Genomic DNA, 5,969 nt, shown 5'->3' on the forward strand with positions numbered 1-5,969 from the left:
AGCTTTGTAAGGTGTTGTCTCTGGGGCCCCAGGGAAGTGCTGCTGGAGCTCTGTAAGGGCCCCTTGTGTGGAGGCCCCAGAACTGTGCTGCTAAGCTTCTTAAAACAATTTGATCACAACATTGTACAACTGAATTGCAACCAAGAACAATTAACGTAGACACTGAAATTCTAGTGTAAGGTTCAACCATTTTGCCTAAATAACTTCAAATGTATTTTCCACCAAACTATACCCCCTCTTACAGTCCACATGCAATTTAACAACTTTGAACAGCTTTATGTTATCTGCAAAAATTATCACCTCACTCATCATTCCCATTTGCAGATCATTTGTAAATATGTTTAATAGCACCGGTTTCAATACAGATTACCCTGGAGCACTCCACTATTCACCCTCCTCCATTGAGAGAAATAGCCATTTAACCCTACTCTGTTTTCTGTCCAATAACCAATTCTTCATTCACAAAAGGACATTGCCTCCTATCCCATGAGTTTTTCATTTTCTCAGGAGGTGGTTTACCAAAATGTAAAGTCAAAGAAGAAACAGGAGAATTTCACATGTGTAAGGAGAACAAAAAAAACTTTATTCAAAGCACCAAACTCGACCTATGTCGGCTCAAGTTTGGCGCTTTTGAATAAAGTTTATTTGTTACACATATGGAGTCGTGTGTCATCCTCTACTCTTTTGGAACCTACCTTTACAAAAGATGTAAAAAATACAGTAAAACGGCTTTTAAGCTAAAGTGTTAGTCTTCAGATTCTTACGAAAAGATGGATAAGAGCCTGTATTTCTCATTTGAACAGGAAGAGCATTCAAAACATGAGCAGCTTTATAAGAAAAAGATTTTTCCAGAATATTCTTGAGCAAATAGTTTTAAAGGATGGAAACATGAGAATAAGATTGTCCTTCAACCGATTGGTAATGTTGCTACAAGGAAAACACACCAAAGAGAAAATCTGCTGCAACCAAACTATGGAAAAATTTAAATTTTAAAACAAGCTAGTTTGAAATTAATTCATGCATTTACCGGGAGCCAGTGAAATTTGATCAAAAGGTGTTTCATGTCCATTTTCTTTTTTAAAATTAAGTGTGCAGTGGTATTTTGAACGAGCTGTAGTTTTTACAGAACATCAGTAGTTCCCTCATAAAGTGAGTTACAGTAGTCGAGTTGCGATAAAATTGTGGCTTCAACCAAAAGGGCAAAATTTTTAACAAAAAAAAAAAAAAAAACAACAGATGTCAAAAGTCTCAGTCTGAAAATAACATTTCTTAACCACATTGTTCACCTGCAGTTCAAATTTCAACGAGTCTAAAAGGCCACCTACAATTTTAGAAGTAACATCAATAGAGAGAGAGTCAGTCTTATTGTGTATAATCGTAAAGGGAAAAGAAAGATTTTCTGTTCTAAAGCCATAACAGATTAGTTTTGAATGGATTCGGTTTCAATCAATTGGCGGCAGGGGCGTAGCCAGACACCCAATTTTGGGTGGGCCTGGGCCCAAGTTGGGTAGACAGTACTCCACAAGTGATTTGATCTCTCCCTCTCTCACCTCCATGCCATATGGTATCTCAAACATCACCCCCTCCACTGCATACCTTTTAAATAGCAGATTTTCACTGACAGTGAGCAGCAACTAATACACACTGCTCATGTTGGCCCCACAGCCTTCCCTCTGATGTAACTTCCTGTTTCCGCATAGGCGGGAATACATCAGAGGGAAGGCTGTGGGGCTGGTGCGAGCAGTATGTATCAGTCACTGGTATTTACAAGGTATGCAGGAGGAACAGTTGGGAGTTTTCGGCTGGTGGGGCTTGGGGAATCCCTGCCAGCCACATCATAGATGTGCTGCTACTGGGTGGGCCTGGGCCCACCCGAGCCCACCCTTGGCTACAACACTGATTGGCGGTAGACCATTTGTCTATTTTGAAACACAATTTAATATAACACCCCCATTAAAACTTGGGGTCTGTGGGTCAATTTTAGCAGAGAATGGAAAAGGTGCTGGTACTCAGTACCCCCAAGTACCCCCTAAAAAAACCCCTGCTTATTCATGAGGGAGACTTTTTGGCTGGTCCTGGTTTTAAGCTTACACCCCAAAGCAGTGTTGTATTTGCAATCCATGATTCTAATAATTGAAATCAGTGCGCAGGTCCCATAATGCACCAGGGTGAGGTTGGCAGAAATCGAGGACTGGCCAAAATATCTCCCTCCTGAAATAGGTAACTTGACAGCCCTGGCTCTGTGCAATGTCTGCGGAATGCCATTTTCAAATTATTGTGAGGATTTCAGACTTTTCCGTTCCTCTGAAACATCTCTGAGAATGGCAGCTGTAGACTGGGATAGAGCAAGCCGCTCTATTAGTGAAAACACGTCAGGCTTTCATGTCCATATTCTAACACTTTCTTGATTCTGTGCAGTTGGTACAAAGACAGACAGCATCTCCCCCCATCTGTGCCAGGCTACACCACTCTGAAAAACCAGGATCTTCGCATCATAACCAGTGAGAGCAGTGGAGGGCGCTATACCTGCCTGATACGTCATCAGGATACAATCCTCAAGGTCAACTCTTGGCACATCAAAATTAAACAGACCAGGAAAAAAGGGCGGATGCTGGGATCCTGTCCTAAGGGATGTATGGCTCAGCCTCCAGCACAGGCACCATGGAGACAGAACTGAACCTGGGATTTTATTGCCTAAGACAGTCGTGCGAATTTACGCCCCTATCCCAATGCTGATCTCTCTTCCACTCTAATCTCCCATCCTCTCATTCCTGACTCGGAAGCACCAAAGGATCTCCAACTGGTCCTGTCCCACCATTTGCAATTTTTCAAAATGCTTCAGGCTGGTTCTATTTTGCTATAGCCAGCGATACTTTTAAAAGAGAAACAGTGGGACAAGAGCAATTGAGGATTGGGCCTGTCCCATGTAAACCTGCAGATAGTGAAGACAAGGAAAGGAAGCGTGGGACAAGCAGAGAAGATCTCAGAAGGAGAGGATGGGATAGCAGAACGGAGATTAGTTCTAGTTGTGGATATGGAGACTTTATGGTCTTCATCTGTCACTTTCTATGTTTCTATATAATTTGGTAAATTTGATGTATTTGTTCTACAACACAAATAAAAGCAATTGAAAATTTTGGTTTGACAAGAGAAAACATTTTTATTTGAAGGAAGACAATAAAAAAGTGTTTTAGTTCCCTAGAATTAGATCAACCTCCTACCTCACACAGCGCAGTGTTTAATCATAAGAAAAAGTATGTAATATATCTGAAAAATGTTAGTGAGGAAAAATGGGGGGGGGGGGGGGGGGAGGAGATCTTGTTTTCCAACCAATTCCTTGCTTTCTGTACCCAAATGAAGGGGCCCTTTCACAAAGGCACAGTAGAGGTTACGTTTGTGCAGCACGCACCTAGACGAGATTAATGCCAGCCTACTGTGCCTCCCTGGCGGTAAGTTTAGATTTGGCACACGCCCATAATGCCTGATTTATTTATTTCCTCCCACACACGTCGTTTACGGCAGTAATCAGCAGTTGTGCTCGCCGACCGGTCACAGCGTGTGTGTGTGTAGCGCGTGAACCCTTACTGCTAGATCAATGGGTGATGATAAGGGCTCAGGCCGGCTTTGGACGCCCACCGGTTTCAGTTTTACCGCATGCCCTTTTCCTGTCCCATTTTTTAAAGCCCTTTTTTGCAGACACGGTAAAAACTGGCCCGGTGAGTTGCCAAATACAAGCGCCAACACTACTGCAGGCCACTTTTTTTTCTTCGGCTTAGTAAAAGGACCCCTAACAGTCTTAACAATCACAAAGAAACTTATTTTCAAAGCACTTAGACTTACAAAGTTGCATAATAAGTTGTGGCATTGTAAGTCTAAGTTGCTTTGAAAATGAGCCCCATAGTCTTTAAATGAACCAAAAGGACTGATGAAAGAACTGCATAAAGAGAGGCCTAAGTCCAATCGTGTCCTGCTTAATTCTGGACCCCCCACCATGACCGATGTTTCACCAGGCAGCTTCCTCAAGGAGAACAGATTACCAAGGGGATTTGTATCATGGCTCTGTGTTTTCATGTTGAATGTGAAAGTCAAACCCCAAAAGATACAGAGGGCAATATTCAGCCCACGGGAGTCAGCCTACCTAAGTGCCGTGATCGGTGATAACCAGGGGCGTAGCTACGGGTGGGCCTGGGTGGGCCCAGGCCCACCCAATTTCAGCTCTGGCCCACCCACCCAAGCGCACAGACACTGCCCGCCCACTTTTCCTCCAAGCCTGCGCCAGCACCAGCTCCCATTGCCGGCCACTGCTGCTTTTCCTTTTGAGCAGCAGGGCCGGCGCTACAAAAAGAAGAAGCGCTCAGCTGACTGAGCTGAGCGCTAATGTCAAAAAAAGTTGAAAAAAAAAAAAAGTGCGGCATCTCCGCAGGCAACCTTGAGGCATTGGCTGCTGGCTCTGCAGGCTCCTCCCGTCTCTTACATCACTGCCCCTGCGTCGCTCCAGGCCCTGCTGCTCAATAGGAAAAGCAGCAGTGGCCAGTAATGGGAGCTAGGGCTGATGCTGGCGGGCCTCAATCGGGAGAGGGAAAAAGCAGATGGAAGGATGGGGAGAGAAAGAGGGAAAAAGCAGATGGAAGGATGGGGAGAGAAAGGGAAAAAGCAGATGGAAGGATGGGGAGAGAAAGAGGGAAATGGATGGATGGGGAGAGAGACACTGGATGGAAAGATGGGGAGAGAAAGAGGGGAGATGGATGAAAGGATGCAGAGAAAAGGGGAGAGACTAGAAGGATGTGGAGAGAGAAGGGACACTAAACAGAAAAGGGTAGACAGATAGAGAGACACTGGTTAGGAGATAGAGAGAGACATTAGATGGAAGGATCAGGAGAGGGGGTAGATGGGTGGAAGGATGGGGAGAGAAAGAGGGAGACACTGGATGGAAGGGTAGGGAGAAAGAGGGAAGACGCTGGATGGAAGAATGCAGAAAGAAAGAGGGGAGACTACTGGAAGGATGGGGAGAGAGAGAGGGGAGACACTGGAAGGATGGGGAGAGAAAGAAGAGAGCTGCTGGATGGAAAAGGAGAGTAGTGAAAGACTGGAGAATAAGAGGAAGGGGCATGTGGAGAACAAGGGTGAGAAAAAGATGAAAAGCCATACGTAGATGAAGGAAATTAAAGAATGGATAGTAAGAATGAATTAAATCTGGAGAGAGAGAGAGGCAGAAAAATATTGAAGAAAGCAAAGAAAAAGGAGAGAAAAATGAGAAATGGCCAGGAAACCCTGGCAGAAGAGTTAAACGAAAACGAAGGAAAGCAGAATCTAGAGACTTGGAGCAACACAATGAGAAAAAGTAAATGGCCATACAAGAAAGGTAAAGAAAATAATTTTATTTTTAATTTAGGGTAAAGTAATATGGTGTTAATAAAGTTTCAGAGACCAATACTTCCTTCCTTAGGTCAGGAGAGGATACCGTAACAGCATTATACTGACCTGAGGCAGGAGGTTTTGGCCTCTGAAAGCTCACTGAAAAGGATTAGGCTATTAAATAAATTGTCTGAAATCTGATGCACTGAAAAGCAGCACTTTACCCTGTGTGACAAATGCATCTGATTAGTGTGACTAAATTTTGCTGGGGGAGGTGGGTAGAGAGAAACTTTTGTGCCCACCCACTTTGGGTTCAGGCCCATCCAAAATTGGCAGTCTGGCTATGCCACTGATGGCAGCTGCATATGCCTTGTAGTACAGAAATGATAAACAGTAGTAGTAGTAGCAGGTCTTAGGTCAGCTCTCTAGCAGAAGGGGAAGGATAGGATCAGAGGCCCTTCTTATCTGGAGACAGTGGCAAAAGGGACTTGAATTGGCTCAGGGCTTCCAGAGTTCAATACCTGATGCCCTGCAGAGACAGAATGGAGAGCAAATGAGTAGGTTTCCTAGGTGTGGAAGATGCCAGGCAGATGAGAAGCCACGTCCCCTTAGGA

The sequence above is a fragment of the Microcaecilia unicolor genome, chromosome 10, assembly GCF_901765095.1.
Source record: "Microcaecilia unicolor chromosome 10, aMicUni1.1, whole genome shotgun sequence".
NCBI lineage: Eukaryota > Metazoa > Chordata > Amphibia > Gymnophiona > Siphonopidae > Microcaecilia > Microcaecilia unicolor.